General features: G+C 40.5%; 1 protein-coding gene across 1 annotated transcript in view; it reads left to right on the top strand.

Moving 5' to 3' along the window:
- The window catches only part of ATXN1 (ataxin 1), a 373,070-nt gene that overhangs the window by 102,603 nt on the left and 248,835 nt on the right, over positions 1-21,632 (top strand). The window contains exon 3 of the mRNA XM_049765242.1: positions 11,012-11,142. The gene's annotated coding sequence lies outside the window, so the exon portion shown is untranslated. The remainder of the gene's footprint in view (positions 1-11,011; positions 11,143-21,632) is intronic.

Here is a 21,632-nt window from a genome sequence, read left to right as displayed (position 1 = left end):
CTGGATCTTCCACTTCTAAAATACTAGCTTGTTTTTTTCTGGAAGTGAAAGGGAGCAGGATTCTAATTATGAACTTGCAGGCTTTGGTGGCTTGGGGACAGGCTGTTTCTAATGCCACACCTCATTGTCAGGCAGCCCTTGTGAAGTGTGACAGCTAGCTTCTTAACATGCATCGCTGCATCTTTCTTACAAACCTCTGCTGCCTTGACTCTATCCCAGATCGTTCACTTCTATTTTCAGTACAATTCAGAAGTCGATCCCACCCCTTGGCTCCCATGGCCATCGATGTGTGTCTTTCTGGATCCCTCTCGGCACTTGAACTCATTGAAGGAGTTCAGCTGCTCTCCCTCCAGCCTGGTCTTGTATGCTGTGCTCAGTACTGCATTGAAGGATATCATTGTCCTCCCATTGAAAGTATCTTAGCAGGAAGATGAGGACATATCTGTCACATAGAGCCTATGTTGAATCTATGGGTTGACCCTTTGTCTCCCCCCCCCCCAGAAGTAGTTTCATGCTGCTCACCAGGGGCTTGGTGGCATTCTGGAGCACTGGAAATTTTATTCCCAGAAACATACCACCTCGGGTGCATTCTACTGCCAGCTGTGACCAGCAAGAGCTTTGTTTGCAGGGGCCCTGCAGGGCTGAAGGATGAGCTTGAGCCCCTCCATCTTCTACTTTCAAGACAGGAAGGGCTGCTGATGTCCTCACACAAAGCTCCATCTTCCTTTGGAGGTGGTCCCTGCTTCACATTTGCTCCAGGGCCTCTTGCAAAAAAAAGTGCGGTGTGCATTGGCCTATGAAGACTCCAGAGCTATTGAGTTCCTTCTGCTATGGGTGCTGATTGTAGGGGGTTTGGGAGAAAGCAGGTGGGGCACATCTAGCAATATTCCATTCCACTGAGGGCTGATGGAACAGCAAGGAGAGGTGAGGAGCCATGAGTTGCACCCTGGGCTTGGTGGTCCTGCATGCTGGAACAGCCACTTTGCAGGATCTTGTTTAAAAAAAAAAGGAAAATTTTTTTGGATCACTATTTGTCTAAAAACCAATGGGAACTGACACCTTCAACCCTTGTCTAGCAGGGGTCGGGTGTAGAGAATGAGACAAACACAATAGGAGACGGACAAACACACTGGGGCTGAACTGCCTAAAGTTTAGGTCGCCTGGGCTGCCCTCAGTGGTCCCACAGGTCAGCCATTTATTCTATACAATATGGCCCCCCCCACCACTGCCATTGTGGACAGAGACAGGCTGGATAGCTAATAAGCACATGGACCTTCAATGGTATAGGAAGATGAGAGACAGGGCTATTTTATATTGCCAAACAACAGGCACCCTTAAAAGTATAAAGTCATGACAATTCCCTATTCTATTTTTGCTCCTGTTGTCCTTACATCTAAAAAAGCCCAAACAGTCTTATTCTCTTTGCCTGCTGCATTTTCGCAGCTGAAAGCTATCTTTTACCTATTCTATTCTTTCCCGATATATTATTCTTTCCTGGCTATGTGTTTTGCAAACCCTTTACATTCTAATCCTAAATTCCCTTACCTAGGGACATATCCTTCAGGTTCTTTTGTTAGGGGGTCAAATTCTGACATTTCTATACCTAACAGGCAAGAGCAGAACCCTAGTAGACTTGTCCTTAGACCTGGGGAAAGTAGAGGTCCCCTTTATGCCTCTGTAGTTTTTTTGAGGGGAATGGGAGAGGCAAGTATTTGTGTTCACACTCAGAGATACTTAGGGGCTACCCCTGACTCTGCTCAGGGATTACACATGATGGTGGTAGGTAGCAACATGGGGCAGGAGGTCCAACCTGGGTCGATTGCCTATACATCAGATGCCTTAATGGCTGTGATGGCTCCTGCCCTGTTTTGTGTTTCTGTCATCTACTGCTTGCAGCCTTGCATCCTTCACCTGGTGCTCTGGGCATGGAAATGGGTTTTGACCTTATTTCCCAGAGGAATTTAAATGGCTGGGGGAGGACTAATTAGTCCCTCATTAAGCACTTACAATAAAGTACAATACTTCTGTAAAGATCATCATCGAGTCACTGAATAAAAAGCCAGACACACTTTGAAAGATCAGGGCAGAATACAAAGTCATTCGAAATAAAAGATTTTAGTGTGTGTGTGTGTGTGTGTGTGTGTGTGTGTGTGTGTGTGTGTGTGTGTGTACAGTTGTGGAAAACGAGTATGTTTTAACAGGATCTTTACATATCAGTGTTACAAAGGGAACCTTTAAAAACTGTGCTCTGAACACTCTTGGCTGAGCTGGAGTTTCACCAGAGTTTCTAGTCTGCAATCCTCGCCATCTCCCTGGCTTGCATCTTGAGTCACGGCAAACTTTGAGATAGGTGCTTTATTTTCCAGGTTTTGAGAGGGAAATAGACACAGTTGGAGAGTTAATGGGACCAAAGAAGAAAGGTTGATTCTTTATCACTGCAAGGACAGACACTAACTTTTTTGTTCGTTTGTTTGTTTGTTTTTTGGGGGGTCACACCCGGCAGTGCTCAGGGGTTACTCCTGGCTCTATGCTCAAAAATCACTCCTGGCAGGTTTGGGGGGTATCATATGGGATGCCAGGATTTGAACCACCATCCTTCTGCATGCAAGGCAAACACCCTACCTCCATGCTATCTCTTGGCCCCTAACATTTTCTAAGGTACCACTTGCATTGTTCATACTCCTTGGCCCTATTGTGTTTTGTTTTTTTTTGGGGGGGGGTTGTAGTTGTTGTTTTTTCCTGTCCAGGGTTTTTTTAATTTAAAATGTTGTGATTTACAAAATTATTCATAGTTAAGTTTTAGACATACAATGTTTCAACACCAATCCTACCACCCGTGTCAACCTTCCTCCATAATATTCCCAGAATCCTTCCCCATATCTTCCCAACTCAAGCCTGCCCTCATAACAGGTACCTTTTCAGATTTGGTTGTTCAAGTTTGGATTTCATTGTTGTTGACTCCATGGCTTGAATATTTAGTTCTGTCCTTTATTAACCTCACCAATGCACCTGAGTCCCATGGCCTCTTTCCTCCCTTAATTCACATCTGTCTTTCTCATCTTCCACTCAGTTTCTTTCCTACTCCCCACTAGAGTCTGGGGCCAAGAGTGTTCTAAAAAACCCACATTTAGACCACTACATTCCTTCATGGAGCTATTCTAAATACCACATATAAGTGATTTCATCCCTTGGCCCTCTTTAATGAAAACAGTGCAGGGACCTAGAAACCAGATGGTCACTGACAAACAGCCCCAAATCTCAAATAGGTATAGAGAACTTACTTTGTGAATTCATTTTTGCAAGGGACTATGGTGTAGTTGAAGGTCTCCAGTTGCCCCCTCACTGCCTTTCAGACATTTCCTTGTTATTTAACTAGCACATTAACTAGTAAGGAAAAGGGTAGCATGGAGGAAAACCAGGAATAATGGCGCCTCCAGATGATGGTTCCTACCAATCTTGGAAGACTATGGGCAGGAGAATGGGAAGTCTTGGCAACAGTGTTGGCCAAAACCCTTTCTTTTCTTTCCTGTTTTTTGGTTTTTGGGCCACACTCGGTGATGCTCAGGGGTTACTCCTGGCTATGCATTCAGAAATTGCTCCTGGTTTGGGGAACCATATGGGACGCCAGGGGATCTAACCACAGTCCATCCTAGGCTAGTGCATGCAGGGCAAACACCTTACCACTTGTGCCACTGCTCTGGCCCCTATACCAGAACCATTTCATAGACGATTGTGCTACTCCCAGTTCATGTTTGTGAAGGAAGTTAGACCTGCATCTTGGCTGTTTGGGGTTCTGCTGCCAGTTATGCTTCTGCAAACATCTTCTATCTATTGGGTTCTTACTTCTCTTGCCTTGTCTTGCTAGCTCGATACTCAGACCAAAATAGATCAGTGGCTTTGTGCAGGCTTAGTTGTACTGCATATACGGTTCATAGGTAACCCCACCTTGAACTAGCACTTCGTTTTTAGTAATTTTAAGTCCTGATTTTGGACTTCGTAGAGGGAATAAGTCTTTTCCTCAAGCCTGGCAACCTGATTCTAAAGCTAGTAACATTTTGCTGCTCTAAAAACCAACAAGAGGGGCTCTTCTGTTTTCATCTAACATGCTGTGTTTCCCTGCTTCCTTCTGATGTTGAAGTCAGTGAAGTTGCCTTTCAGCTTGTCATAGTTTTTTGTATTTTAATATATGTTCTCCTGTTCCATGTGGCTGTTTTGGTCCTCACATAATTTCTTGGCACCCTGGTAGCCAACTGGTAGAGCCATCGAGTGACTAGAAACCTATTCAAATAATTTGTGTCTTCCAATGTTTTACCTTTAGTTCATTTTAAATTATTATTTAATGCTAGGTGAAGGTGACAACATAAACATATTTTAGGAAAAACTACTCATTCATTTTATTTAGTATAAAATAGAACCACACACTTGTTAAAGATCCTCAAGATGTTTATGTTTTTTTATTCAGAACTTAAGCAAAAAATAAATTGTCAGCCTTTGATCAAATGGGTTTTCCTTATTTTAGGATGATATAATATTTTAAAAAAATGATGGGATGTTTTGCTGGTAGGAGTGTAGAATAATATAACCACTGTGAAAAATAAACGGGCAGTATTGTATGACAGTGAATATTTATAAATTTCATGACCTATTAAAGTACCCCAGAGAAATATGTGTTTATATTTCTTTTCTTTTCTTTTTTAGTTTTGGTTTTTGGGTCGCAACTGGCAGCACTCAGGGGTTACTCCTGGCTCTACACCTAGAAATCACTTCTGGCAGACTCAGAGGATCATATGGGATGCTGGGATTTGACCACCATCCTTTTGCATGCAAGGCAAACGCCTTACCTCCATACTAGCTCTCCGGCCCCTATATGTTATTTCTGATTTCAATGCTAGTAGAATATTGGGGGAAAGTCACATGATAAAATACCCCAAAGTAATATAAAAAATGCACCACTTTACAATATACTTTACAATAGTATAGTCTACTAACATGAAAAAGAAACTACATTCAGAAAAAATGCTTTTAGGAGACTCAATTATTGTGGAATTATTTATAAAGTTCAAAATTAAACAAAATTAAAATATGTTTTGGGGAACAGTACATATAAACTGTACAATTATTTTCCTTTGAAGGAGAGTGGTAGATACTTAAAGAGATAGTAAGTAGGCAGGTACATACCATATACACCAGATATATTGGCACTGGTAATGTCTAAGTAAGTTAATAGTAAGTTTCTGGGTATTCCTTTGTTACCCTCAATTGATAATATACATGATTTATGCATCTTTTTATGGCATTAAATGGTACATAGCACAGATATTTTCAGAATGGAAGGATAAGTCAGAATTTTCCTAGCTACTTCAACTCTACCTATTGTACCTTCTAACCACACCACTGAATAAAAGTCGTGGTCAACAGAGAAATCCCTGGGCCATTTGAGGGGACAAAGACAAGACTGAGGTTGGCAGTAACCACTAGATGGGATGAGAACTGCTCTTCCTGTTGAAAGTCCCAGGAGCCTTGGGACTTTGCAGAGAGTAAAAAGAACCTATCGCATAAGACCTGGCAACTTCCTGAAAAATTCCATCTTTATTGTCCCAGCAGTGACTAAGAAGTCCCAATGTGAAGAATCAACTGGGATAGACTAGAGTGAGAAACCTGTTCTTGCTTTGCCCACTGCTCTACCCCTGAACCAAACTGGGCCTTTCCAGTGAGGTCGGACTTGGCCTGCCTAGCATGAAGTCATTTGTTGCCCCGCCAGACACATTGTCACTGGATCAAAGGTTCAGGCTTGGAAAATTAAAAGCAGTTCTATGAGCAATTGGCCCAGGGGGAATAAGAATTACAATCAAAATGGAAACTGGAAGCCCGATTTTGTGTGAAGCTTCTCCGGGTACTGGAATTCTGCTCTGCAGGTTCCACGTCACTCAAGCGCTGGCCAGACCTGGGGGTGCGGGCACAGAGCTCTCCAGGGAATCGCCAGCTCATTTTCAAGCAGCCAAATAGAATCATGTGTGACCTGCGGGAGCTGGGAAGGCCTTTTCTGACTCAACGTTTCCATTAGAACAACGTGTGGGATCAATACTTCACTTAACGTTTGTCAGGAGAACATCCAGAGGTCCTGGTGCGGCGTGGTCTTTTCAGACTAATTTGTCAGACAGGAAAATGTGTGGTGTGTCTCTTTGCTGAAATAGTTTCAACATCTTTTATGGAAGGCTGATGCATCTGGAAGTGAACTTGCTCAGCATTTTCCTTTTACTAAAAAGGGTTTATTTTTTTTGGGGGGGGGAGAGGTTTCTCTTACCTAAACCAGTAGGTTCATATAACAATTGGTGACATTTTTTATTTTACCATTGTCTTAAGAGAATGACAGTGTCTGTATTCTGTGACACATTGAATCAGTATTTACTGAGGGTGCTTTATGTGCAAAGAAAAGTACAGGTTGGGGGCTGGAACGATAGCATAGCGGATGGGCGTTTGCCTTGCACACGGCTACACATGCACAAGATGGACCTGGTTCGATCTCCGGTGTCCTATATGGTCCCCCAAGCCAGGAGCGATTTCTGAGCTCATAGCCAGGAGTAACCACTGAGCATCACCGGGTGTGGCCCCCAAACCCCCTCCCAAATAATAATAAAAGAAATGTACAGGTTGTTAGGAATAAGCAAAGACTGGGTCAGTGCGAAAGAAACTCATAGTATATCTAAAGAGTGAAACAGATCATTACAGGGCAGGAAAATAATCCAATAATATGAGAGCAGATTCTGGTGGAAGGGGTAGTTGAGCTGAATCTTTTTTTTTTTAATTTTTATTTTGATCATAGTGGCTTACATATCTTTCACATTAGTATTTTAGGTACATATTGACATTGAATCAGGGGAATACCCATCCACCAAATTTGTCCTCCCCACTTCCCATTCCCTTTCTGTAACCCATATCCCCCACCACCACCTCCCAGGCTGCTAGAGTAGGAGGTCCCCTCTTTGTCTAGCTTACTATCAGTGATCATATATCTGTTTGGTCCTGGTGCCCTCCCTTGTTTCTCCCTCTATTTGAGAGGCTAACCTAGATAAATCGTTGAGCTGAATCTTAAAGGCAAAATAACATTTGAGTGAGTAAGAAAGAGAGTTTTATCGGAAGAACTGGGATCAATAAAGATGTGTTTGGCTTTATATGGTTTCACTAGACTTTATGACAACTCATGCCATCATGATAATGATTTAATAGTAAATTCAGATAAGAGTATCTAAGTTAACCCCCTCTCTCCATTAATCTGTATTGCTTTTACATCTTAATTATGTTGCACAGATCAATAGAATTGTGTGAAGTCAAGCTGGTCAATAGTTGGGGCTAATGGAATTACAGTTCAGTTTAAAATCAGTTGAATATTGTAATGGCAAAACAATTAGAAGTTAAGGATTTAGCATGTTTATAACAGTTCTGCTCTCTAGCGCCAATATTTTCAGAAAATGGGTAAATTCCAGTTAGAAGTCTGACTTGCTTTGAGATTTCTCATTTGTCAGACATGAAGATAGATTGAGAGCACAATTTTAGAAAGGTAATAATATTTATACCTATATTTTATTTGTGATATATGAGGCCATGGAGGGCTGAATTCTGATTTTTATTGCGGAATAAATTATCATCAGTTAATTTTGCTCAAATGGTAGCATTTGTAAACAGTTTATTCTTACATTGTATTTTCCCCCCAAAGACGGATGCAAAACTATGTTGCCTCTTTTTTCTTTTTTTGCAAGTTCTAAGTCAAAATAGTATTTAATAGACAATTTTTGAAATGTGTTTGCTCTCCATTATTTCAATGTTTAATGGCATATTAATTAGAGACTTAAGCTTTATTTGTAAACAAATTATGCTGTCCAGTAATTAAAAGAAATAAATGCATATGCATTTATTTTATTTTGTTAAGCAAAAGAAATAATTTACATTATTTTACATGCTTATAGCACTTGAATATTTGTTGTTGCTGTTGTTTAGGGCCCCTACCTGGTTGTGCTCAGAAATAACTCCTGGCGGGGTTTGGGGAACCATATGTAGTCCTGGTGATTAAAACTAGATCATCCGTAATGCAAGGCAAGGTCCTTACCTGCTTGTACAATATACTAACAACATCGATTGTTTCTATTATTTACGTTTTATAGATAGTTTTGGAAGTAGGGCAGTGTGAAAACTTGGAGTAACACCCAGGGGTGCTCAAGGGCTACTCTCAAGGGCTTTGCACTTGGGGTTGCTTCTGGTGGTGCTTGAGGGGATCATTTGGTATCAGGGCTCAAACCAGGGTCTGCCATATGCAAAGCAAGTGCCTTAACCCCTACACTCTATTGGCCCTCTATAGATTGTTTCTGCGCAGAAATGTTTCTTTCCTGTTGATGCTTTTGTACCTCCACATAAGAATTGCTGATTGCTGCAACAATCATTTGTCCTTCAGCTGTAGTGAATAAGATTCCTTTGTCCTACGTTTGCTGAGTGCCTCGTTAGCCATTTGCCTGGCTTGGCAGAGTTGCTTAGACTAATTACTATTTTAATATGAAAAATATCGGCGAATAAAACTGTTAACTTGGAAGCAGACATTACAAATGCAGCGTGGTTGCCCTAATGGTAATGTGGAAATTGATTGTGATTATAGATTTAATATTTAGAATGCTTGTGTGTACTTAACTCTGGACTAAACACTTATGTTCATTATTTGATCTTCCCAAGTACTCTGTGAAAGAGGTTTTTTATGTCCATTTTAAGGTGAATTTCTAACTATTATGCTTTCAACATTGAATAATATCACAATATACTATCCTAATGGATATAAACTGTCTGGAGCTTTTCATATATGAGATCTATATGATGCTTGCATGTTAATTTTTGTTGCTTGTTTTTTTTTTAATTCAGCACATACTTAGTGACTCTGTCATGGCAGGCTGCAGTGCTAACTTCTGAATACTTCAAGGAGCTGTTTGCCTTTCTTTACCTTTAAGGACGGTAATGTTATATGAGAGAAATGGGTTGTTGGTTAAGCCAAGTAGATAAAGAACCTGTGAGTGTTGCATATTCAGGGTATTGTCAGCAACTGGGGAAAGTGGTCTTGATTTCTAAAGGTAGTTGGAAGGTCATAAGAAAGCAGGCCTCACTATGTGATGTGAAAAAAGACTTGGCTCTTACAAAGATGGTGTGTAGAGAAAATGGTGCAGAACTGGCGTTGGCAATGCATAGGAACAAGGCAGAGTGGTCAGAGAGAGGAACTAAGGTGAAGTGCTCAGAAGTGCTTGGAAGACTTGACTGGCCACAGCCAAAATTACTGGAATCTTCTATCTTGTTCACAGGAAAGCAGTTCTTGTAGGGAAACTATCAACAAATCCATTCAACACACATTAATTACATGGTACTTGGAGGTGTCCTTCCTTTCTTCCCTCTCTTTTCTCTTTTCCATTTTTCCTTCCTCCCATCCTACCTTCTTCCCTCCCTCTGTCTTTCTCTTTCCTTCTTTTCTCATTAATTAATACAGTAGAATTGTATTGAGTGCCTGTAATGTGCCTAACATCAGATTGAATATCGAGGTAAAAAAAAAAAAAAAAAAGAACAGGCAATAGCTCATACAGATCTGCCTTTCTGGAACTTACTAAATAGTAATCAACTAATTATCAGAAATATGTAATGGCAGAGGGCTCTAGTGGAAATAGGGAGAGTGATTTTGTTCAAGTATATTATCAGAAATAGTGACCTGGCTAGAAAGGCCAAAAAGGGGAGCAGGACTGAGTTGGATGCTGAAGGAGGAAAGAATGCAAGATCTCTTAATGACAAAGAGGGTGATTTGGGAAGCCATCTTATGTGCAAAGGGCCCCAGACTTAAACAAACAGGGAATTTTTTTTAAGCTATTAGAAGTTATTTTAATAGGTTAGGGTCTCAGGAGTGGAATCCAAGAGACCAATTCAAAGCCAGTATGATAGTTCAGAAGATTTGTATTGAAGATAGAATCTTTGACTTGATTGGCCTAAGTTGTACTGTGGAACAGGAAGACATTAGAACAATGCTAATTGCTGAATTAGGGGCCAGAATTGGCTCTGCTTGGATGACCAGAAGAAATATCTTGGGGAAAGGGGACAGTCATTCTGGAAGAATTGAGGTTTATGGTTGTCCTTGAGGAGTGAGTAGTTTTTCCTAGCTGCCAAGGAGAGCAGAAAGGCGTGCTAATCACAGAGAGGTAAGTTATGTATAACCAGAATAGTGCAAAGGAAGACATGTGAGCAAATTTTTGAGAGCAAAAAATTGTGTTGAATTTCAGAAATAACTTGGTTCATTGATACTTGGATACTTATTTTGTGATGCAGATTCTAAGAGCAATGGTATGTGATATTTCTAAATAAATAAAAATCTTAAAACACAGATATATTATGCTTTATTGAAGCTTCTCTCTTTATATCCATATTTTAATTGAGGGATTTACACAGGGCACCTGCTTTCATTATCTGCCTTCTTGCTAAAAAAGTTTAGACATTTAGATTAGTTATTTATACTTTAGTTTTTTCTCTGGTATTTTTTGGTATCTACTTATAGGATTAACTGGTATTTAAAATTGTATTACTAAGAAGATAACTATAAATTTACTCTTGATTGAAATATGAACATGTTGATTTAGTTGACTTTGGTAGTTAATGATAAATCCAAAAATTTTTGTGATTCTAAAACTAAGTATTGGGGTTAATGAGATAGTATAGGGCTAAGGCATTTGTCTTGCAGCCTGCTAATGTTGGTTTATTCCCTAGCATCATATATGGACCTCCAATGCTAGCAGGGGTCATTTCTGAGCACAGATCCAAGAATAGGTCTTGAACACTATTCTCCAAAAAAAGTGAGGATCTCTAAGTGTGCATATGTATGTGTGTAGTGAAAGAGAAAGAAAGAGATAAGATACATGTATTTCTGTGACTTCAGCTAATGTTAATAAAAGCCATGAAAAGCTGCCTGCCTAACTCAGTGGGAATATTGTTTGTGTAATTACAGGTCTAGCTATTTTACATCGAGTTTCTCTACTGCCACCCTTTGTACACGAACAAAAATCTTGTGTATGCGCATCTGCAGAGAAGGAAGTGACGGTATATGCTTCTCCAATGTGACGAAAGCCCACAGAACAGGTAAAAATCTCCCAAGTTTTTAACCAGGAATGACTGTCATTTATTTATTGATGTTGAGTCCCCAAGCTAGCCTGGTCACATGTATATGTATTTTCTCATACACTCACAGACAACATCCCCACATCTCTATATTTCCATATTCTCCATCTACTTATTCTGTTTCCTTTATGAAAATGGAGCCCTTGTGTTGTCGGGGATTTTTTTTGCTTTTTGTTTATTTTTGGTGTGAGAATGTGAGTCAGCTCTGTTTGTGATCATGGCTAGGATGGCTAGCAAAGCAATGATAAGAAAAGGACAATTCCAGTGATGATAATTACAAGTTCATCTACGGAGTCTGCCATCAGATTGTGGCAGGGAATAGAATATCTTACCATATGGTTCCTCTTAATACTGTAACAATATATTTATTTATATATATATATTTATAGCAACAGGTATCTTTCTATAATGTAATTGCTAATAATTATATAAAATACCAATAATATGCATATCTTAAAATAAAGAGCCTACCCAGTTAGGTATTTATGGTTTTTTGTTGTCGTTGCTATTGTTGTTGTTGTTGGTGGTGGTGGTGGTATTCATTTGTTTGTTTTTCTTTTTTGCTTTTGTGTTGAGTTGCACCCAACTTTGATCAGGGCTTAATCTAAATTCTAAATTCACTTAGGGCTCACTTTTAGGCAGCTTCAAAGGACCCTTTAGGGTATCAGAGATTGAACCCTCAAGGTGATTGCTCCATCCACTGTACTGTACTATCACTCCAGTCCTAACATTTTCTGTTTATAAAAAAATTAAAATACATATTGCTTTTATGTTATCAAGGATGTTCTCTGATAGGGGTTGGAGAATTTTCAAGTCAAGACTTTGAAACTTGTTGCTTACCTACTGCATAGTAAAGTGATGCATGTTAGATTTCTTGAATTGATTGTCACTTCTAGAGTTGAGAGTAAAGGGACCCACTTCAACATAATTTTGCCTGTGCTGAAAATTATGAAAACAAAAGGGCCTTTACCCACTTGGCCCAGGAGTCCCTTGGAGCAGCTGTGCTATGTGAAATCAGAACCTTGTTCCCTTTCAGTCCCCTGGCTGCCAAGCCTTTGCAGTTCACTCTGTGCCTTCGGTCCGGCCTCTTTGAGCCATGAGAAGAGTCTTTCTAGTTCCCTGGGCCTCTAGGCTTGCATCTTCCTCATTGCTAAACAAGCTCCTTTCACTAGATAAATGAAAAAGAGATAGTGGGATGATACCCCAGCTCTTGGGAAATGTCTGCTTTTTCCCTCCCCCAAAAATGTCTCTGAAAATGAGCTGTGGAGGTGAGTCCTTCTCCTCATTAGCTGTGTTGTTAAAAAAATAGGGTCAATGAGTGATTTGGCTCCAGGGAGACTTAGACAAGGTGAGTTGTCTGGCTTTCGCTATTGCCTTTCACTGGATGTTCTCAGCTCTGTAGGTAAATGCTATTTCCCCCTGGGCTTGGTTTTCCAGGCGATTTCATAGGATTCAGTAATGTTTCAGTAAAAGAGAAACATCAGATGGCCTAATTCTGACAATTTAACTTAAAGATTCCTCTTGAATGGTTCATAAATTATTCTCCTCGAAAATGAGGATCAAGAAGAGAATAAAATGTGTATTTAGATACCTTTATATGTTATTTCAACAAAAATGAGTGAGTTCATAAAAAGAGCGGGGACAACAAATGTGTCAGGAAATATAGGCCAGGAAAAGAGTTCAGAATGTTCTGCCAGACTCCAGTGAGGCACCTCAGGAGTGGAGGTGGAAAGCCCAGACGTAGCAGTAGTGAGAATGGTAATAACACAACCATATGGAACATTTGGTATTTGGATCACACTTAGATTCCTTCTAAACTGCAGCATCAGTAGGACTCAAGCAGAGAGAAGGCAAAGATATGCTTGCTGGGAGTTGCTGACTGAAGTGCAGTAAGGCAGGCGTGTGCATAACCAAGGGCTTTCCAGAATGCACTGCGCTGTGGCTGGGGTCCCTAAATCACATTTAACTGCCCTATGGCCTGGGACCTGAACTCCTGCAGTTTATGGTTATCGCTATAACCAAACTCTTTTTTTTACAATTACATATAAAACTTATCTGCAAGGCCAGGCGCATTTATTGTTGAAAAACTCAATTCACTCAGGAGCCAGAGAGATGATACAGAGATTAAGGTACTGGCTTTGCCTATAGCTGTAACTGCAAACCTGGTTCATACCTCTGGCACTACATATGGTTCCCCAAGAACTGCCAAGCAAGTGCCCTCCCTGTATTCTGTCCCCTGAGCACTGATATACCATTCCCTAAAATAAAACCTAAAGTCATAAACTTCTCTAGGATTTGGGGAGCATCATGAGGTATTACCATTATAGAACAAAAGCATTGCTTTTTTTTTTCATTTTTTATTTTATTTTATTTTATTTTATTTTATTTTATTTTGGTTTTTGGTCCACACCCGGCGGTGCTCAGGCGTTACTCCTGGCTGTCTGCTCAGAAATAGCTCCTGGCAGGCACGAGGGACCATATGGGACACCGGGATTCGAACCAACCACCTTTGGTCCTGGATCGGCTGCTTGCAAGGCAAACACCACTGTGCTATCTCTCTGGGCCCTTATTTTATTTTATTTTTTTAAACTTAATGTTTTTTTATTTTTTAAATATATAAAATCTTTATTTAAACACTTTAATTACAAGCATGATTGTTAGGTTTCGGGCATAAACACAATACCCCCCTTCACCAATGCAACATTCCCAACACCAATGCCCCACTCCTCCCCGACCCCTGCCTGTGTTTGTAACAGGCATTCTACTTCTTTCATTCTTTAACATTGTCATGCTAATTGTTAGTGTAGTTATTTCCCTAACAGCATTCACTACTTTGTGTGGTGAGCTTCAAATTTTGAGCTGGTCCTTTTGGCCCTTCTAGCCCTTAACTCTATTGTCTCTGGACCTTATTACAGTAAGCCTTTATTTTTTTTTAAAACCTTTTTAAAAGCATTGCTTTTAAATGATGAGGAACAGAAGCTATTTATTTTGAGTTTTTGATTAGAAAGGGCAAGAAGATGTTGATAAGAAAGGGATAGATTTGATGATGGAGTTCAAACTTCCAGCCTCAGAGACTCCCATTGGTTGGTAGTAGGGGACAGTACGATGTTTCTCACCATCTAAGCTTTTAGTTCCTTCTACAATCATGGTGAATATTGTTATAGGGAACTGCGTCTTTTAAGTTCTAATCTCATTGGGTCATTCATTTACTCCTTCTGCAACTTCCTCTTTAGGAGACTGCTGTGTTTTAGTACAATACTAAGCACTAGAAAGACAGAAGGAGCAAAGTAGACAGGAAGTTAACCTTCATGGGGCTTATGCTTCTATGAGAGATAAGTCAATTATGTGGTAGGCTGGTTTGGGGGAGATGTGGAGCACATCTGAAATGGAAAACTGGTATACCAATGGAGAAAAGTCCTTTTACAGAAAGCAGAAAAAAGCAGAGATTAGGCTTGGCAGGATTGGCAGCAAGGTGGTGAGTGTTGCTAACAGGAGCAGATCAGGGAATATTCACTGGGAAAACCCATTGTGATGTTTGTCTTGATGCATAAATGCCAGGACAGTAAAACAAATTCTACCACAATTGATTTCTCAATTTGGTGGATGGAAATCATGCACTCATTCATTATGTGATACACACAGAAAGAAGATGATGTTTTACTCTGTCTGTATAGACATGTTGAACAGAGACATGGATGGCTCCTAGGCTATGGCGATACTTCGTTTTTTTTTGAACCATCCACCCCCAAAAAGAACTGGGGCAAGTTCTTCTGATTCAGACTGTGTCCTCTTTCCCTAAGCCTCCATCTTTCATGTTAGAGAGTGAGATTAATTGTAGAGTCAATTCTGAGTGTACATGAGCATAACTCAGTTTTTCTAATAATTAACTTATGACAGACATTGAGTTCCAGATCAGAGTACTTTCTGTAGTTGGCCTCGTAATTTGGCCTCTTTCACTTGGTCCCCTTCCACAAAAACATCACTTGTTTGTGGGTTTGTGGTTCGTCTGACCTTCCTCCTGCCAGTCCTGGCTGCTTTTAGTGGTCTCTTAAATAATAAAATCCATGGAGAGATTTCTTTTATCTCCTTTGACCTTCCACTTGAGTTTGATAAGTGTTAAAATTTTAACTTTGGAGTCTTCTTATTTTTACTTGGATTCTATTTGATTTTATTTTTTGATTTATATTATTATCCTATTATTGAGGAATAAACCTCTTTTTGCCATCATGTTCTTTCTTGCTCAACTACTCTCTATTGGAAGGGCACAGGACTTAGGAACCACACCCAGTGGTGTTCAGAACTTGTTAATTACTCTCTGCTCAAGGGTCACTTTTATTGGCTCAAGATACTATATGAGGTACATGGGTTCAAACTCAGGTTGGCAGCATGCAAGTAATTGCTCTACCCATTATCCTACTTCTCTGACCCCTTCAATTATTTTTATTTTGAGGCTCAAATATCTACCATATACTTCACTCAGATACTTCTCTGTTTTTTTGAAAAACCCTGTTAAATTGCTCATTCTTGACCCCTCCCTAACTCCTTACCCTTCACCTCACAAAATAGCACAGTGTGCTCTCAAATATTTAGGAATTTGAAATATACATTTACATGGTTAGCCCTAAACCCTGTGCAGAGCCATTAAATATTTGAAATCAAGACTCAGAAATCATCTTTTAGCATAAATCTGTTCTTGGTTCCGCTGCAGTTTCTTCTGTGTAGATGTAGCCTCCATAATTCATAGCCTGTTGGGGAAGGTATTATTTTGAAACATTTAATGATGTTTTCATGGCAAAGTGAAAAATGCAGAGAGAAAGACTCAAGAGTACCTAGTGTTTTATATGTAAGCTTAGCTTTTCAAAACTATTTTGGAGTATATTAGAGTTTCTAACATAATTTACCAGGCTTCTCTATAAAGCATTTTATTCTTTGAAAGTCTTATAAATAATGTGATTTACTCTGTCAGTGTGCAAACATCCACACAGTTGTTTTTCTTTTCATAAAATAAAGTAGAATATTTTGTCATCTGACAGAGTGAAACACATTAAAAAATGGTTGATACCAAACCCTACCATTTTGTTGGTTTTTTTTTTTTTTTTTTTTTTTTTTTTTTTTGGTTTTTGGGCCACACCCTGTGACGCTCAGGGGTTACTCCTGGCTATGCGCTCAGAAGTTGCTCCTGGCTTCTTGGGGGACCATATGGGACGCCGGGGGATCGAACCGCGGTCCGTCCTAGGCTAGCGCAGGCAAGGCAGGCACCTTACCTCCAGCGCCACCGCCCGGCCCCCATTTTGTTGTTTTATGTTGGTGCCCTGAAGCTGAATGCTGCTGAAATTTCTTCCTACTGTTATTTGTGAGCTCCTCTTGGTCTTGGCAAAGGGTACTGGTTGAAGTGTGAGCAAAGACTAGATAAAGCAATGTTGGAATGAAAGTATTTGGTGGTACTTTTAAAATTATTGGGGTTCCCACCCTACTTCAAGGTTTATCAAATGACATGAAGCACTTGAATTGTTTTCTAAATTCTATGATGCTCTAATATTACAGGTTGTGATGATACTATTTAGAGGTAGAAGGGAACATGAGGCTTGCTTATTTCACTTATCTTTCCAGACTCAAGACCCCCAGAATAGCTTCAGTGTCTTTCATTTCACTATTGTTCACACACTGAATTTCTTATTGGACTAGAAATAGTGCATAGATCTTCCTGGGAGCAGTGAGTAACCAATGCATGGAGCTCTTTCTTGCTCCTGTGTGCCAGGTTTCCTTCAAAAGAACCATCGCTGCAGAGTCAACATAAGTCAGACACTGGCATTTAGGTTTTCACAAACTATTTTAGTAAAACTCATGAAGTTAGCATCTGTAGTCTGGCAATTAGATTCTGTCTCGTTGTTTCTACCAAAATGACTCCCCCCCCTTTTTTTTTTATCCTTCCTTGGTTTCCTTAAGAACTGAGGACTGAGACCAGAAGAGTAACAACAGGTAAGGGTTTTACCTTGCATATGAGCAACCTGCGTTCAATCCTCAGGATCTCTTACAATCCCTTGAGCACCACCAGGAATGATTTATGAGTGTAGAACCAGGAGTAAATCCTGAGTAATTCTGGCTGTTGTCCAATAAATGAAAACAACAAGGGCCAGAGAGACAGTACAGAAGGTAAGGCATTGCAAGTAGTGACCCAACTTTGATCTCTGGTGCCACATATGTCTCTGTGAGCACAGCCAGGAATTGATGCTGAGCACAGAGCCAGGAATAGCTCCTGAGCACTGCTGGATATGCTTCCCTCAGACCAAAAGCAAGCAAAAATGAAACAGGACAAAACATCATGTGCAGATGACAAACATAGACACCTTTGGAACACTGCCCTGCCTGGTATGAAGATAACACTTCAGAAATGTTTGCTGTACTACTTCTTTCTCAGCTGCTTGCTCCTTCCTGTGCTTCACACTTTTTGTTGTTGTTGTTTCTGGTGGAGATTTTCTCAAGTATCTAAAACAAATAAATAGAACCAAGCAAAACAGGAAACAGTGCTGACCGCCGGTGCCCTGGAATTGAATTGGGAACTGTTTGATCCCGCTGGCTAAAGTCTGATCCCAGAAAGGCATCTGGGGCTGAACCTGAGTTCAAGTAGATGCCCTTGGCCTGGGACTCTGGGGGACTTTGAACCAACTACTCACTTACTCAGTGCCTGCAAGGCTTCTTTTTTTATCTTTAACACAAGAATGATTTGATCTCTGTGGCTTCCTCCACTTCTGAGAATCCTCATCATCCTGCCTCCTTGATGTCCGAAGACTTTGTAGTCCCCATGGAAAAGCACCTCTGTTGCCTTCCAGTCACTGTCTATTCTCTCCCATTGTCTCCATGCTTTGGAATCATCCCAGCGGGTGCTCCCTGGCACATGTTCTCCTTCATGCTCAGGTGGGCTAATGGCCGATCTCTCCCAAGAGGAGGAGGGAACATATCAAGACTAAATGCTCCTCTCAGACATGGAGGCACCCCCCCCCAATTCCAGATGCAGAACCACCTGGGAGGAGCTGTTGTTTGGATGGTGCCAAGGGAGCACGGTTTATTCGCCACCGAAGTACTCAGCCATCTCAAGAGTGAGACTTGGCAGCTGCATTCCAGTCAAGCTGCAGTACTTGGATGACAGTTTGGGGAGAGGAGAGAGACAGAAATAGCAGATTCTAAAATAATCCAATTAAAACAGCAGGGGAAAGTAGAGTTGGGCAACAAGGAGGAAAGATAGTCCTGCCCCAGCGTCTGATGATGGCTCAGGCTTCAGACCCATGAGATGCAACAGCAGTGGCCCTAAAGTGACCCCAAGGAGTCTTCTCTGGACACACCTCATCATCTGGGGCATTTACAATGGCTCATGAAGCAAGGACCTCATGATTGTGCTTTCTTTCTCAGAGGTCTAATGACCAGTGTTGACCCTTAAATACTTCTGTCCTTTTAGCATCCTGGCATGTTCTTGCCCCTGCTTAGGGTAATCTCATGGTGTGTGTTTTTAATATGGGAATGGGGCATGTGTGAAGTCATTAATGGTAAGGCACAGCTGTATTGGAATGGTTGAAGAAGGGTGAACTGGCAGAGCATGGCACATAGAGCACCCTGTTTGGTCTTAAGGTCTTGGCAAGAACAATGGCCAGAAAGGAAGCTTCAAGAAATGTACTGGGTGGCCGGAGTGGTAGCACAGTGGTAGGGTGGTGTTTGTTTAGCACGTGGCTGACCCAGGACAGACATGGGTTCGAGTCCCAGCATCCCATATGGTCCCCCAAGCCAGGAGCAATTTCTGAACACAGAGCCAGGAATAGCTCCTGAGCATCTACAGGTGTGGCCCAAATAAACAAACCAACTAAACAAACAAGCAAAAAAATGTACTGGGTAGACAAAGGGCACTGAATAAAAATGCTAGACATTTTTTTTTTCTTGAGCAGGAGTAACCTTTAAGAAGATAATAACAACAATAACAACAAGAAATAGTGTGAATATACTTTTAAAAACATTGCTCAAATGTGTTCTGGAGAGATAGAGATAGTAACATGGGTGAAGTGCTTGCCTAATTCAATCCCCCGCATGACATATGGTTCCTGGAAACAAGGCCAGGTGTGATCCCTAAGTACAGAGCCAAGAGTAACCCCTTATCACTGTCCTGGGTAGCCCAAGACAACAACAATATTAAAAAAAATAATAGGCAACGTATTGTTGACACCGTTAAAAATAGAACATAACATCTCCCAGAAGGGAGATTTCAGGGATAAAAGGTGTCAGATGTTTAAGGAGCTTAGATATTTTTAATTTAAGCAGAAAGTCGAGAGCTTTCAAATGAAGTAATAGGGACTCACAACTTAGCTCATTGCAAAGTGTATTACATTTCCAATAATGAGTAAAATCACTATCAGTTTTAAAATGGATCTAAAAGCGAGTTCAAGGGAAATCAAATAAATTTCAAGTAGTGGGTGGAAAATAAGATTTGGTGTTAACTTCAGGAAGCTCATCACAAAGAGTGATGAGTTTAGTTGGATAAATAACTACATTTTGAACTGTCCTAATAATGAGAATGTATGAGGGAAATTGAGAACCTGTTTAGAGTACAGGCAGGGGTCGGGTGGGGAGGAGGGAGACTTGGGACATTGGTGATGGGAATGTTGCACTGGTAAAAAAAGAAAAAAAAAAAGATTTGGTGTTAAAAACTTTTGTTTTGAATGTTCAGTTTTACACTTTATGAGTTCGTCTGTGACTTGAGGAAAATCACTTAAAAGCTGAGTAGTTTCTTTCTTCTTTTTTTCTCTCTAGAAAATCAAGATAATTTTATCTAACAAGGTGAGGATCAAGGGAGGTGTAACACATAAAAAGCGTTTTGTGAACTGTCAACCTCTCTGCCTGTTATTTCTGCAAAAAAGAAAAAAAGCACAGTTTGGAGAAGCTCTGTGGCATAGTAATCACTGATGAAAAGAATTTAGAGAACCAATCACAGAGAGAAAAATGTTTGTGTTAAAATTTAAAAGCAGACACACACGTTCTTCTGGCTTAGAATGTCTCTTGTTGGTGGGGATTTCGCCAATGTTTCTGACATCTTGTGCCATAGAGCTGTCCACCTTGTTTTCCTGTCGATGCCATGATTCTGCTCCACCTTGCCTCTGTGTAAACTTGAGTAACAGCTTTAGAGCAGGAATGCTTTCTTGTTTCTTGTGCAGCTCCTCCTAGCTGTGAAGTTTGAGCGGAGACTGGAAAGGGTCGGTGGGTGCCGAAGAAGACAAATGAGCAGGAATGGCGAAGACAAGTGGAAAGACAGGAAAACTCAGGAACTCTTTCCAGAGTGTGGGCTGGCGTATGCCACGTCTCCATCTGTCTCATTAGCTCCTGTCTCTTAATCGCAGACTCCACAAAGTGTCTGCTTGGCTTTCTTTTACATTTTTTCTTTTTCTGGAAAAAAAAAAAGAAATCTTAATCTTCTCCCAAAGATAAGAAAAAGAAATCAGCCAGGTTCTTCATTATTTTTGTTCACATGCATGCCACAGAATAGAGCAGATTGTTTTTATCCATGGAAGCTTGCCCCAGATGAATCATTTGATGCGCGTGAACACAGGGCTGTATGTACATTCATGAATGTATGTGCGTTTGTGCGGGTGTCCCGATATAACACCTTCGTGCTTCTGTTGTATACACCTTAACATGGAGAAAACACACATTGACATCAATTAGAAAGGGTGATATGAAACAGTGAAAGGAAATTTCCTTTAGGCAGCGTTTCCTATTACAATTAACGTACATGATGTCATATGGTGTGTGCTGGAGATTGCTTATTCATCATGTAGAACAATAGTCAGAGTTAAATATGAGCGAGTGTAAGTGGCAGTGAGTGTCTAAAAATACAAATTCTCTATTGTGTGCAGTTCTTGCAAATCCTGTCGTGTATTTTCGATATGTCTCTGCTTGTTTGGAATTCCAAATGCGTTGGATAAAGAACGTTGCAGGGTGTAATTTGTGGCAGAAAATGTGCCCTGGTTGTTTGCTTATTATTCCTGAGGACGTTGGCAGTGCTGAACTCTCACATACAGAAAGAGCAGTGTTGTTTGGAAAATACCGTAGGAGCCATCCAAGCCAATTGAAATAAGTGAGCAAACCCAGTGAGTCCATCTTTGATTGATGGTACTTCCTCTTTGCTCTTCATTATTCCCTGTGAAGGAGTAAAAATGATGAAATTGGATTCAAAAGCCGGATTGAGACAAATGACTTCTCAGAAACAAAACAAAAAAAAATGTGTTTTGCCTTAGCTGTTTCCAATTTTCTCAGGGAAACACATAGTCACCCTAGAAAGAATCTGTTTACTACACTGTCTTCCTTAAAAGTGTGCCCTTGAGTTTGGGTGTTAGGAATTTATTTATGAGATGCAGAAACTGAGTGAACCTGCTGACGGTGTGATAGTTTTTCTTTTGAACTAGATGTGTTAC

The sequence above is a fragment of the Suncus etruscus genome, chromosome 18 (assembly GCF_024139225.1).
Source record: "Suncus etruscus isolate mSunEtr1 chromosome 18, mSunEtr1.pri.cur, whole genome shotgun sequence".
NCBI classification, from domain to species: domain Eukaryota; kingdom Metazoa; phylum Chordata; class Mammalia; order Eulipotyphla; family Soricidae; genus Suncus; species Suncus etruscus.
Note: the sequence above shows the minus strand (reverse complement) of the source record. Positions and strands in the feature narration are given on the sequence as shown.